The sequence below is a fragment of the Giraffa tippelskirchi genome, chromosome 2 (genome assembly GCF_054371585.1).
Source record: "Giraffa tippelskirchi isolate mGirTip1 chromosome 2, T2T-mGirTip1v1.2.pri, whole genome shotgun sequence".
Classification (NCBI taxonomy): domain Eukaryota; kingdom Metazoa; phylum Chordata; class Mammalia; order Artiodactyla; family Giraffidae; genus Giraffa; species Giraffa tippelskirchi.
The window spans coordinates 235,163,813-235,177,730 of NC_137276.1; the positions used below are offsets into that span (position 1 = coordinate 235,163,813).

General features: G+C 41.5%; 1 protein-coding gene across 50 annotated transcripts in view; it reads right to left on the minus strand.

The window, feature by feature from the left end:
* Positions 1–13,918, minus strand: part of TBC1D5 (TBC1 domain family member 5) — a 589,150-nt gene that overhangs the window by 169,428 nt on the left and 405,804 nt on the right. The window lies entirely within an intron of this gene.

Genomic DNA, 13,918 nt, shown 5'->3' on the forward strand with positions numbered 1-13,918 from the left:
ACTGATATTTCTCCCGGCAATCTTGAGTCCAGCTTGTGTTTCCTCCAGCCCAGCGTTTCTCATGATGTACTCTGCATATAAGTTAAATAAGCAGGGTGACAATATACAGCCTTGACATACTCCTTTTCCTGTTTGGAACCAGTCTGTTGTTCCATGTCCAGTTCTAACTGTTGCTTCCTGACCTGCATACAGGTTTCTCAAGAGACAGGTCAGATGGTCTGGTATTCCCATCTCGTTCAGAATTTTCCACAGTTTATTGTGATCCACACAGTCAAAGGCTTTGGCATAGTCAATAAAGCAGAAATAGATGTTTTTCTGGAACTCTCTTGCTTTTTCGATGATCCAGCGGATATTGGCAATTTGATCTCTGGTTCCTCTGCCTTTTCTAAAACCAGCTTGAACATCTGGAAGTTCACGGTTCACGTATTGCTGAAGCCTGGCTTGGAGAATTTTGAGCATTACTTTACTAGTATGTGAGATGAGTGCAATTGTGTGGTTGTTTGAGCATTCTTTGGTATTGCCCTTCTTTGGGATTGGAATGAAAACTGACCTTTTCCAGTCCTGTGGCCACTGCTGACTTTTCCAAATGTGCTGGCATATCGAGTGCAGCACTTTCACAGCATCATCTTTCAGGATTTGAAATAGTTCAACTGGAATTCCATCACCTCCACTAATTTTGTTCGAAGTGATGCTTTCTAAGGCCCACTTGACTTCACATTCCAGGATGTCTGGCTCTAGGTGAGTGATCACACCATCGTGATTATCTGGGTCGTGAAGATCTTTTTTGTACCGTTCTTCTGTGTATTCTTGCCACCTCTTCTTAATATCATCTGCTTCTGTTATGTCCATACCATTTCTGTCCTTTATCAAGCCTATCTTTGCATGAAATATTCCTTTGGTATCTCTAATTTTCGTGAATAGATCTCTAGTCTTTCCCAATCTGTTGTTTTCCTCTATTTCTTTGCACTGATCACTGAGGAAGGCTTTCTTATCTCTCCTTGCTATTCTTTGGAACTCTGCATTCAGATGGGAATATCTTTCCTTTTCTCCTTTGCTTTTCGCTTCTCTCTTCTCTTCTCTTCCCAGCTATCTGTAAGGCCTCCTCAGATGAGGAGCCATTTTGCTTTTTTGCATTTCTTTTCCATGAGGATTGTCTTGATCCCTGTCTCCTGTACAATGTCACGAACCTCTGTCCATAGTTCATCAGGCACTCTGTCTATCAGATCTAGTCCCTTAAATCTATTTGTCACTTCTACTGTATACTCATAAGGGATCTGATCTAGGTCATACCTGAATGGACTAGTGGTTTTCCCTACCTTCTTTAATTTAAGTCTGAATTTGGCAATAAGCGGTTCATGATCTGAGCCACAGTCAGCTCCTGGTCTTGTTTTTGCTGACTGTATAGAGCTTCTCCATCTTTGGCTGCAAAGAATATAATCAATCTGATTTCAGTGTCGACCATCTGGTGATGTCCATGTATGGAGTCTTCTCTTGTGTTGTTGGAAGAGGGTGTTTGCTATTACCAGTGCATTCTCGTGGCAAAACTCTATTAGCCTTTGCCCTGCTTCATTCTGTCCTCCAAGGCCAAGTTTGCCTGTTACGACAGGTGTTTCCTGACTTCCTACTTTTGCATTCCAGTCCCCTATAATGAAAAGGACATCTTTTTTGGGTGTTAATTCTAAAAGGTCTTGTAGGTCTTCATAGAACCGTTCAACTTCAGCTTCTTCGGCGTTACTGGTCGGGGCATAGACTTGGATTACTGTGATATTGAATGGTTTGCCTTGGAAATGAACAGACATCATTCTGTTGTTTTTGAGATTGCATCCAAGTACTGCATTTTGGACTCTTTTGTTGACCATGATGGCTACTCCATTTCTTCTAAGGGATTCCTGCCCACAGTAGTAGATATAATGGTCATCTGAGTTAAATTCACCCATTCCAGTCCATCTTAGTTCGCTGATTCCTAGAATGTCGACGTTCACTCTTGCCATCTCCTGTTTGACCACCTCCAATTTGCCTTGATTCATGGACCTAACATTCCAGGTTCCTATGCAATATTGCTCTTTACAGCATCGGACTTTGCTTCTATCACCAGTCACATCCACAGTTGGGTGTCGTTTTTGCATTGGCTCCATCCCATCATTCTTTCTGGAGTTATTTCTCCATGGATCTCCATTAGCATATTGGGCACCCACTGACCTGGGGAGTTCATCTTTCAGTGTCCTATCTTTTTGCCTTTTCATACTGTTCATGGGGTTCTCAAGGCAAGAATACTGAAGTGGTTTGCCATGCCCTTCTCCAGTGGACCACATTCTGTCAGACCTGTCCACCATGACCCATCCATCTTGGGTGGCCCTACATGTCATGGCTTAGTTTCATTGAGATAGACAAGGCTGTGGTCCGTGTGATCAGATTAGCTAGTTTTCTGTAATTTTAGTTTCAGTGTATCTGCCCTCTGATGCCCTCTCGCAACACCTACCGTCTTACTTGGGTTTCTCTTAACCTTGGACGTGGGGTATCTCTTCACGGCTGCTCCAGCAAAGTGCAGATGTTGCTCCTTACCTTGGACAAGGGGTATCTACTCACGACAGCCCCTCCTGACCTTGAAAGTGGAGTAACTCCTCTCGGCCCTCCTGTGCCCACGCAGCCGCCACTCCTTGGGCCTGGGGTAGCTCCCCTCACCGCTTCCCCCGGCCCCCGGTCCGGCCTAGCTCCCCTCGCCGCTGCCCCCAGCCCTCGGTCCGGCCTAGCTCCCCTCGGCCGCCGCCCCCGGCCCGGCCTAGCTCCCCTCGGCCGCCGCCCCCACCCCCCGGCCTGGCCTAGCTCCTCTTGCCAATGCCCCCGGCCCCCGGCCCCCGGCCTGGCCTAGCTCCTCTTGGCCACGCTTCTGCGTGGAGCCGTCGCAGCCGCCTCGCTTCTGACTTTTCACTGAGTGCTAATGTGTGTATATTTAGGGTAAAACTCTAGCAGGCTCCGCAAAGAAAAACTACCGAAGGAAGAACTCCTCCTGGGGAATGTAAAAATTACAAGGTTTTACAAGGCTGGGAAACATCTATGCTCTGACTACGCAGGCTTGATAGAGACTGGTATATACACAGAGAATCTCATAGAAATACCCAAAGTGCTAGGCCAGAGTTGCAGGGCTTAACTGGCCTTTGGGAAGAGGACACATTAGAATCACACTTTTTTAAAACGTCTAAAAGCAACTATCAAAAAGGTCAAGATGATCCAAAAGTAATTTAACAGAGTGCCAACAGTAAACTCAACACTCCTCTAAGGAAAGACCACAAAGTGTAGAACTTCAACAACATAACATTCAAAATATGTGCACTAAAAAACTCACAAAGCATGTGAGAACACAGTAAAATGTGACATACAACTAAACGTATCAGAAAGGAATAATATCAATTTTACAGACTCTTCCTATAAATATGAAAGAAGCAGAAACTCATATTGAGATTCCAAGCCAAACAAAGACACCAGGAGAAAAATGCTGACAAATATCCACCATGAATACAATAAGCATGAACTTCTTTAACAAATTATCAAGTTGTATATAAATGCAACACAGATCAGAAAGGAAGAAATAAAATGATCTGCAACTGTAGATGATATAATTTTCTACAGAATCGCAGACAATCTATAGAAAAGCTGAACTAGTAAGTAACTTCAGAAAGGATACAGGATGCAAGGTCAATATACCAAAATCAATTATATTTTTATGTACTAGGGGAATGAACAACTAGAAACTGAAATTTAAAAAAATCAGCATCTTCTAACTGTGCCCCCAAATCATGAAATATGTAGGGATGAATATAATAAATATACTATTTATAAGCTGAAAACAATAGAAAAATAATGAGAGAAATCAACAAAGACCTAAATAAATAGAAAGATACACTCTTATTTATTGGCTACAAGAGTCAACACTACAAGCTGTCCATTTTCCTAGAGTTGATTTCATAGATTTAGTATAATCAGAATCAAAATCCCAGAAAGATTTCCAGTGAAATTGTAAGTTCAAAAACATGAATGGAAAAGCAGAAAATTAAGAATAGCCAAAATAATTTTAAAACAAAAAAGCAAAGTTGGAAGACTCCCACTACGTAATTTTCATCATTACCTAGATCAACAGAACAGAATAGTGAGTCTGGAAATAGACCTATATATAAACAGTCAATTGATTAGCTAAAGATGTTAAGGAAAATCAATTGTGAAAAACTGCTCTTTTCATAAATGATGTTGGAATAACTGCACATTCACTATAAAATAATTAAGCTTAAAACTATACTTCACACTTTACACAAAAATTAAATTGAATAATAGACATAAAGGCAAGAACTGTAAAATGTCTGGAAAATAAGTGGGAAAAAATTTTGCAATATTACTATATTGCAAAGATTTCTTAGGATACAGAAAAGTTTAGTCATAAAAGGAAGAATGGTAAATTGACCTTTGTCAAAACTAAAAATGTCTCTTTGAAAGACAATGCTAAGAAAATGAAAACATGAGCTACACACTGGGAGAAAATATTTACAAAATATACTGAAAAAATATTTCATGAATATACAAATAATTCTCATAACTCAACTGTAATAAACAAATATCTCAATTTTTTAAAATTACCAGATGTCAACAGACACTTCACCAAAGAGATATGAATAACAAGCATATGAAAATATACTCAAAATGATTAATAATTATGGAAATACAAATCACAACCACAACGAGCTACCACTATATAATCACAAGAATGACGTGAAAAAAAAAGACAAAACCCAGTGGTGAAAAGGATATAAGTGAGATCCTCACACACTACTGGTGGAGTGTTCACTTTGAAAAGCTGTCAAAAAGCCACTTGGCAGTTTCTTGTAATGTTAAACATATATTTACCAAACAAACCTGTGTCTATTTCCTGATATATGAGGAGTGAACAAAATTCACATTAACAACTACACAATGGTTTATACTATTTTTTTTTTTTAATAACTAACCCAAACAGGAAAAACTCAAATGTCCTTCAACTAGTATAAGGATAAAAAACCTGTAGTACATCCAAACAGTGGACTACAACTCAGTAATAAAAAGCAATGAGCTATTACTACAAGAAACAACATGGACAATCTTAAATGCCTCATGATAAGTGAAAGAAACTTAAAAGTGAAAAAGACTTAAAAAGCTACATACTATGCGATTCTATTTATATGATATTCTAGAAAAGGCAAAACTATAGAGACAGACTATCAGTGGTTGCAGGGACTAGACTTCAGGGAGAGAATGATAACAAAGGGGCAAAAGGAAATATTGAATTGAAAAATTACTTCTAAGTACTGTGTGTGTGCTTAGTAGCTTAGTCATGTCCAACTCTTTGCAACCCCTCTGTCCATGGGGATTCTCCAGGCAAGAATACTGGAGAGGGCTGCCATGCCCTCCTCCAGGGATCTTCCCAACCCAGGGATGGAACCCAAGTCTCCCGCATTGCAGGCAGACGCTTTACCATCTGAGCCACCAGGGAAGCCCAAGAATACTGGAGTGGGTAGCCTATCCCTTTACCAGGGGAACTTCCCGACCCAGGAACAGAACCGGGGTCTCTTGCATTGCAGGTGGATTCTTGACCAGCTGAGCTACCAAGGGCTAACTACTGGCTGTGGTGCAAATGTATGTTTTTGACAAACTATACTTCAAAAAACCTTGTCACACAGACAGTGAATGCTAAAAAAACAAAACCCTAAAGGTCAATAAGGAACGAACTAAAAAAAAAAAAAAACCTCACCCATGTTAATATTACAAAAGTGGGGAACAAATGGTGAAATAGATAAATTCTATCTTCCTATAGCACTAGAAATGTAATGTATATGGAGGAAATGTGAGGAACATTAAGTAATCTCATAGAAATATAGACAGGTACTGTTATAGATGAGGTGAAAATTTGTCCTGATATTCAAAACACTGATAAAAGGAAAACCTGAAATAGCTATTTGAAGACAACAGAGCTGTTGTCTATCTAGATAGGGACACTGGAGGGTAGGAAATGCAAAGTCTCCACCACTTCAGTGGTGGTTCATATTCTGGCGTTCTCCAACGTGCCTGTATCACTGACCTCCCCGAGTTCTCAAGTGGCTATATCATTCATTCTGGAAAGGTTTTATAGCTGCATTCAGTGGGAGAGACAAAGTATTTGCTCCAACTTACCTGAAAACAGAAGCTCTCTATCTAAATATCATAAAAAATCATCTCAAACTGAAACTATCCAACACCAAACTCCTAACCCTCTCACTACTTTTCCCAATTTGGCAAAGAGCAACTCCACACTTCTACTTACTCAAGAACCAAAACATTTGGAATTTTCCTTTATTTCTTTTCCTCTCATAGCCCACATTTAGTCCATCAGCAAATCTTTTGAGTTTTTACCTGCAAAACATATTCATAATCTGACCTTTTGTCACCAACTTTACCGATACCATTACCATCATCTTCCACTTTGAACCAATTTTAATTTTTAAAATTAGTCTTTCACTTAATGAAAAATTATTTGAGGGCCCTCAGGAGCACCTAAATACATAAAGCACATATTAACAAACATAAAGAAACTGACAGTCATACAGTAATAGCAGGGGACTTTAACATCCCACTTACATGAATGGATGGGTCATCCAGACAGAAACATCAACAAGGAAACGCCAGCCTTATGTGATACATTAGACTAGGTAGACTTTACAGATATACATAGAACATTCTAGCCCGTAGCAGCAGAACACACTTTTTTTTCAAGTTTACATGAACATTTCCCAGGAGAGGTCAAATTCTAGGCCGTAAAACAGGTCTCAATAAATTTAAGAAGACTGAAATCAGATCAAGCATTCTATCTGACTACAATGCTATGAGACTAGAAATCTACTAAAAGGAAAAAACCTACAAACATGTGGAAGCTAAAGAGTGTGCTACTAAATAACCAGTGGGTCACTGAAGAAATCAAAGTGGAAATTTAAAAAAAAAATAGAAACACGACGATACAAAAATCTAAGGAACACAACAAAAGCAGTTGTAAGAGGGAAGTTTATAGCAACACAACCTTACTTCAGGAAAGAAGAAAAATCTCAAATAAACAACCTAACTGTACACCTATAGGAACTAGAAAAACAACAACACCCCAAATTTAGTATTAGAAAAGTCATAAAGAGACTTAAAAAACCTAGAAAACATCAATTAAGAGCTCATTCTTTGAAAAGATAAACAAAACTGATGTCGCTTAGGTCAAATTCATCAAGAAAAAAAGAGAGAAAAATCAAATAAATAAAATCAGAAATATAAACAGGGAAGTTAGAATTGCTGTCCTAGAGACAGAGAGGGTGCGAGCTAATGTGACACTGTGCGTGCTGCACGCTCAGCGGCCTGACTCTTCGTGACCCTACAGACGGCAGCCCACCAGGCTCCTCTGCTCACGAGACCGTCCAGGCAGGAGTACTGGAGTGGGCTGCCATGCCCTCCTCCAGGGCATCTTTGTGACCCTACAGACGGCAGCCCACCAGGCTCCTCTGCTCACGAGACCGTCCAGGCAGGAGTACTGGAGTGGGCTGCCATGCCCTCCTCCAGGGCATCTTTGTGACCCTACAGACGGCAGCCCACCAGGCTCCTCTGCTCACGAGACTGTCCAGGCAAGAGTACTGGAGTGGGCTGCCATGCCCTCCTCCAGGGCATCTTTGTGACCCTACAGACGGCAGCCCACCAGGCTCCTCTGTTCACGAGACTGTCCAGGCAAGAGTACTGGAGTGGGCTGCCATGCCCTCCTCCAGGGCATCTTTGTGACCCTACAGACGGCAGCCCACCAGGCTCCTCTGTTCACGAGACTGTCCAGGCAAGAGTACTGGAGTGGGCTGCCATGCCCTCCTCCAGGGCATCTTTGTGACCTTACAGACGGCAGCCCACCAGGCTCCTCTGTTCACGAGACTGTCCAGGCAAGAGTACTGGAGTGGGCTGCCATGCCCTCCTCCAGGGCATCTTTGTGACCCTACAGACGGCAGCCCACCAGGCTCCTCTGTTCACGAGACTGTCCAGGCAAGAGTACTGGAGTGGGCTGCCATGCCCTCCTCCAGGGCATCTTTGTGACCTTACAGACGGCAGCCCACCAGGCTCCTCTGTTCACGAGACTGTCCAGGCAAGAGTACTGGAGTGGGCTGCCATGCCCTCCTCCAGGGCATCTTTGTGACCCTACAGACGGCAGCCCACCAGGCTCCTCTGTTCACGAGACTGTCCAGGCAAGAGTACTGGAGTGGGCTGCCATGCCCTCCTCCAGGGCATCTTTGTGACCCTACAGACGGCAGCCCACCAGGCTCCTCTGTTCACGAGACTGTCCAGGCAAGAGTACTGGAGTGGGCTGCCATGCCCTCCTCCAGGGCATCTTTGTGACCCTACAGACGGCAGCCCACCAGGCTCCTCTGTTCACGAGACTGTCCAGGCAAGAGTACTGGAGTGGGCTGCCATGCCCTCCTCCAGGGCATCTTTGTGACCCTACAGACGGCAGCCCACCAGGCTCCTCTGTTCATGAGATTGTCCAGGCAACAGTACTGGAGTGGGCTGCCATGCCCTCCTCCAGGGCATCTTCCCCACCCAGGGATTGAACCTGTCTTTTTTACATCTCTTGCATTGGCAAGCAGGTTCTTTACCACTAGCACCATCTGGAAACCCTAATACGACATTGTGTTTATGTTAGTCTCTCAGTCATGTCCTACTCTTTGTGACCTCATGGACTGTAGCCCATCAGGCTCCTCTGTCCATGGAAATCCCCTGGCAAGAATAATAGAGTGGGTTGCCATTCCCTTCTCCACAGGATCTTCCCGACCCAGGGATCAAACGCAGGTCTCCTGAATTGCAAGTAGATTCTTTACCGTCTGAGTCACCAGGGAAGCCCCTCTAATATGATATTATATGCCAATCAAATGGACAACCTAGAAAAAAATGAACATATTCCCAGAAATACACAATATCCTGACTGAATCAGGAAGAAATAGAAAATATAACAGACCAATTACCAGAAATGAAAATGAATCAGTAATAGTAATTTAAAAACTTCCCAATAAGCAAAAGCCCAGGACCAGATGGCATCACAGGTGAAGTTTAGCAAATATTTCAGGATGAGTTAATGCTATCCATCTCAAACTATTTCAAAAAGTTGAAGACCAAGAACACTTCAGAACTCATTCTACAAGGCTAGTATTACCCTGATACTGAAACCACAGAACTATGCCACAAAATAAGACAATTGAAGGCCAATATCACTGATGAACATCGGTACAACAGTCCTCAACAAAATATTAGCAAACTAAATGCAAGAGTACATGAAAAGAATCATATACTATGATCAAAAGGGATTTCTCCAAAGGATGCAAGGATAGTTCAATATCCACAAATCAGTCAATGTGATACATCATATTAACAAAATAATAAATAATAAAAATCATGATCATCTCAATAGATGCATGAAAAGGTTTTGACAAAATTCAACATCCATTTATGACACAAATTCTCAATAAGATGGGTATAGAGGGAATATACTTCAACATAATAAAGGCCATGTATGACAAACCTAGAGCTAACATCATATGAAACAGTAAAAATTGAAAGCATTTTCTCCAAGGTAAGGAACAAGACAAGGATACCAACTCCCACTACTTTTATTCAACAGACTATTTTTAACTCCTAGGCACAGCAATCAGACAAGAAAATGAAATAAAAAGCTTTTTCCTTTTGGAAAGGAAGACGTAAAACTGCCACTGTTTACAGATGATATGATATTATATATAGAAAACCCTAAAAATGCCACCAAAAGGATATTAGAATAAATATAGTAAAGTTGCAGAAAAAAATTAATATTCAGAAATCTATTGTGTTTCTATACACCAACAATGAAGTCTCAGAAAGAGAAATGAAGAAAACAATCCAATTTACAATTGAATGAAAAAGAATAAAATATCTAAGAATGAATCTAACCAAGGAGGAAAAAGATCTATACTTGGAAAACTATAATACATTGATGAAAGAGATTGAAGACAACATAAACAAAGGAAAGATACACTGTGTTCATAGACTGGAAGAATTAATATTCTTAAAATGAACTTCCAACCCAAGGCAATCTACAGATTCAGTGCAATCCCTATCAAGACTAATGACCTTTCTTCACAGAACTAGAACAAAATTTGAGCAAGGGTCAGACTGGACCTCTCGCACCATATGCAAAAGTAAACTCAGAATGGGTTAAGGCCTGAAAGGTAAGACCTGAAACCACAGAACTTCTAGAATAAAACAAAGGCAGCACACTACTTGACATAAGCCTAAGCAATACATGTTTAGATTTGTCTCTTTAGCCAAGGGAAACAAAAGCAAAAATAAACAAAGGGGACTATATTAAACTAAAAAGCTTTTGCACAGTGAAGAAAACTATCAATAAAACAAAAAAGTTACCTACTGGAGGGAAGAAGATATTTGCAAATGATATATCGTGGTAAAGGGTTAATATCTAAAAATGGTAAAGGACTCATAAAACTCAATACCGAAAAAACAAACAACCGGATTAAAAAATGAGCAGAGAACCTGAATAGACATTTTTTTCCAAAGACATACAGATGGCTAACAGGCACATCAAAAGATGTTCAAGACCACTAATCATCAGGAAAATGCAAATCAAAATCACAATGAGATATCACTTCACATCTGTCAGAATGGCTATTATATTAAAAAAACAAACCAGCAAATGACAAGTATTGGCAAAGATGTGAAGAAAAGGGAATCCTGTGTACTCTTGGTGCAGGTGTAAATTCATGCAGCCACTATGCAAAAGAGTGGGGAGGTTCCTCAAATAATTAAAAGTAGAACTACCTTACGATCCAAAAATTCCCCTTCTAGGTATTTATCTGAAGAAAATGAAAACATTAATTCAAACTCATCTATGCACCCCGATGTTCACAGCAGTATTACTTACAATAGTCAAGATATGAAAGTAACCTAAGAGCCCAACAACAGATAAATGGGCAAAGAAGATTTGATATGTACGTATATAATGGAATATTACCCAGTCATAAATAATGAAATATTGCCTTTCATGACAACATGGACAGATCTAGAAGTATTATGCTAAGGAAAATAAGCCAGATAAAGCAAGACAAATAACATATGATCTAACATATATGAAATCTAAAAGCAAAACAAATGAACAATCAAGACAAAGAGTCACAGACACAGGAAACAAACAAATGGTTACCAGAGGGGAGAGAGGCCAGTTGATGAGTGAAACAGGTGAAAGAAATTAAGAGGTACAAACTTTCAGTTATCAAATAGATGAGCCATGGGGATGGAATGTACAGCGTGGGGGAATCTAATCAATAAAAACATATTATCACTGTAAGGCGGCAGACGGTAACTAGCCTGTCATGGTGACCTTTCTGTAACGTATAGAAATGTAAGACCACTGTATCAAGTGCTGAGAACCAACACGAGGTCACAGGTCAACTGCAGTTCAAAAACAAACTCACAGAAAACGGTATCAGATTTGTGGTTACCAAAGCTGGGGCTGAGGGAGGGAAAACTGGATGAAAGCAGTCAAAAGTACAAACTTCCAGTTAAAAGATAAATAGTCCACAGGGATGTAAGGTACAACAATTAATATCATTAAAATAAATGTTAAGGGTTCTCATCACAAGGGAAGTGCTTTTCTTTTAGTTTGTATCTATGAGATGGTGAGTGTCCACTAAACTTATTGTGCTAATTATTGAATAAGGTATGTAAGTGAAATCATTATACCGTACACCTTAAAGTTATATAGTGCCATAATGGAAATATATCTCAATAAAACTGCAAGTAAAAAAAAAAGTCGAGAACCCGATATATGTCAACTTCTGTTATAAATGGTGACCTTATGGCAGTAATCCAGACAGACAAAAACCTCTCTTTTGATGGGTATTATTTGGTAGCAGAAAATTACTTCTAGTGCAAAATGACTATTATTTCAATAGCTCCCTTTTTAAAACTTATGTATTGCTTTATTATTGTTATTATTACGCTCTGCTGTGAGGCCACGTGCGATCCTAGTTCCCGGACCAGGGGTTGAACCCGTACCTTCTGCACTGCGCACAGGAGTCTTAATCACTGCGCCGCCAGGGAAGTCTCTTTAACAGCTTCTTAACCGATTTCCTTGCTCTGCCCTTGTCTTCCCACAGTGCATTTTCATCACTGACTGTGAGGTGATCCTTTCAAAAAAGTCAGATAACACCATGCCTCTGCTCAAATTTCTCTCATAGCCCATCTGAGAGTAAAAGCCTACAAAATCACCAGCACTGAAACCCACCTTTCCCACCTTTCTTCTTGGTCAAGCTAGAGATCAACTGCATTCCCTTAACTATCTGGCTGTTTCCTAGAATTCCTCTTCAGGTCAGGTGTCTCCCTGTGACCCCTGCCTGGCTCACTGGACCTGTTCTCTGGGGTGCCCAAGCGCAGACCGGAATACCGTCCTCACCCCCTGACCCCCCTCCCCAGCCACAGATCCCACGCCTGGGACACTGTGGAAACACACGTTTGGCCGGCTCTTCCCCTGCATGTCTAACGCTCCTGGCCCTCTTCACAGACACTCTCTATACTTCATCAAGTCTCTAAAGGCTCTTTGCAGGAGAGAACTTTTTTAAAAGATAAAATGTAACCTATTCATTCTCAAATATTTATTAACAACACCATATATACCAGGCCCTATTCCAGGTGCTGGGGACTCAGCAATGAGGAAGGTAGGTTCTTGCCTTCCTTGTGCTTACGCAGCAATGGGAATGCAAACTAATAAACATATAATAAATCGTAAGTGCTATTAAGAAAAACAAAGTGCATGAGGGGATCACGAACCACAAATGAAGTGAGGGAACGAATCACGGGGACATCTTAGGGTGGCTGAGTATTAACAGTGAAGAAGCAGCGGCGAGTGTGAACGCTCCGTGGTAGGAACACCCCCGACTTTTCTGAAGGTGTGTTTGCGAGAAGAGGATGGAGAGGGGACGAGGAGGGGCCGCAGAGGATCACGTGGGCGGCGGCAGGGAAGGACTCCAGATACTGTTCCTGGTGACGGTGCCTGACACTGAACGTCTGCATCCCTGCAAAATATACACATTAAGCCCTAACACCCAGCGTGATGGTATTGGGAGGTGGCAGCTCTGGGAAGGAAGCTGTCTTCACAAATGGGACAAGTGTCCTTGTAAAAAAAAGATCTCACAGCTCGCTTACCCCTTCTGCCCTTGGAGGACACGGGGGAAGACAGACATTTATGAATCAGGGAGTGGGACTTCACCAAACACTGAACTGGTCAGTGCTGTGACTTCAGACCTCCCAGATTTCAGATCTAGGAGAAATAAACGCTGTGGTTTACAAGCTGCCCAGCCTATGGTACTCTGTTAGAGTAGCCCGAATGAACAGAGATCTCGAATGCTCTTGGAGGCTTCTGAGTAGGAAACTGTTATAATTCTGTTTCTAAACAGATCTCTCTTGCTGCTGTGCAGAAAAGAGGTTGTAGAGAGACTGGGATGAAAACAAGGAAACCAGTCAGGAGGCATTAGCAATAGTCTGGGTGAAGGACGACTGAAGACCTCGACCAGAGTGAGTTGGCCTGATGGAGTTTGCAAACAAGTGGGGAGCTCCTGGATAAATTTTAAGAGCCACTGTGGTTTGCTGATGGATGCAGAATGAGAGGGAAACACAGACATGCAGATGACTCATTCCTAGGCTTTGGGGGAGCAAGTGGGTGCATGTCGGTGACACTTTATTTATAGACAGGAGAAGACAGAAAGCAGACAAGTTTCATGAGAAAGGTAAGAACGTAGCTTTGGACATAGCTTTCACAAGTCCTGTGGCTTTGCAAATGATGGGTAGGCTGTTAGATATGTCAGTTTAG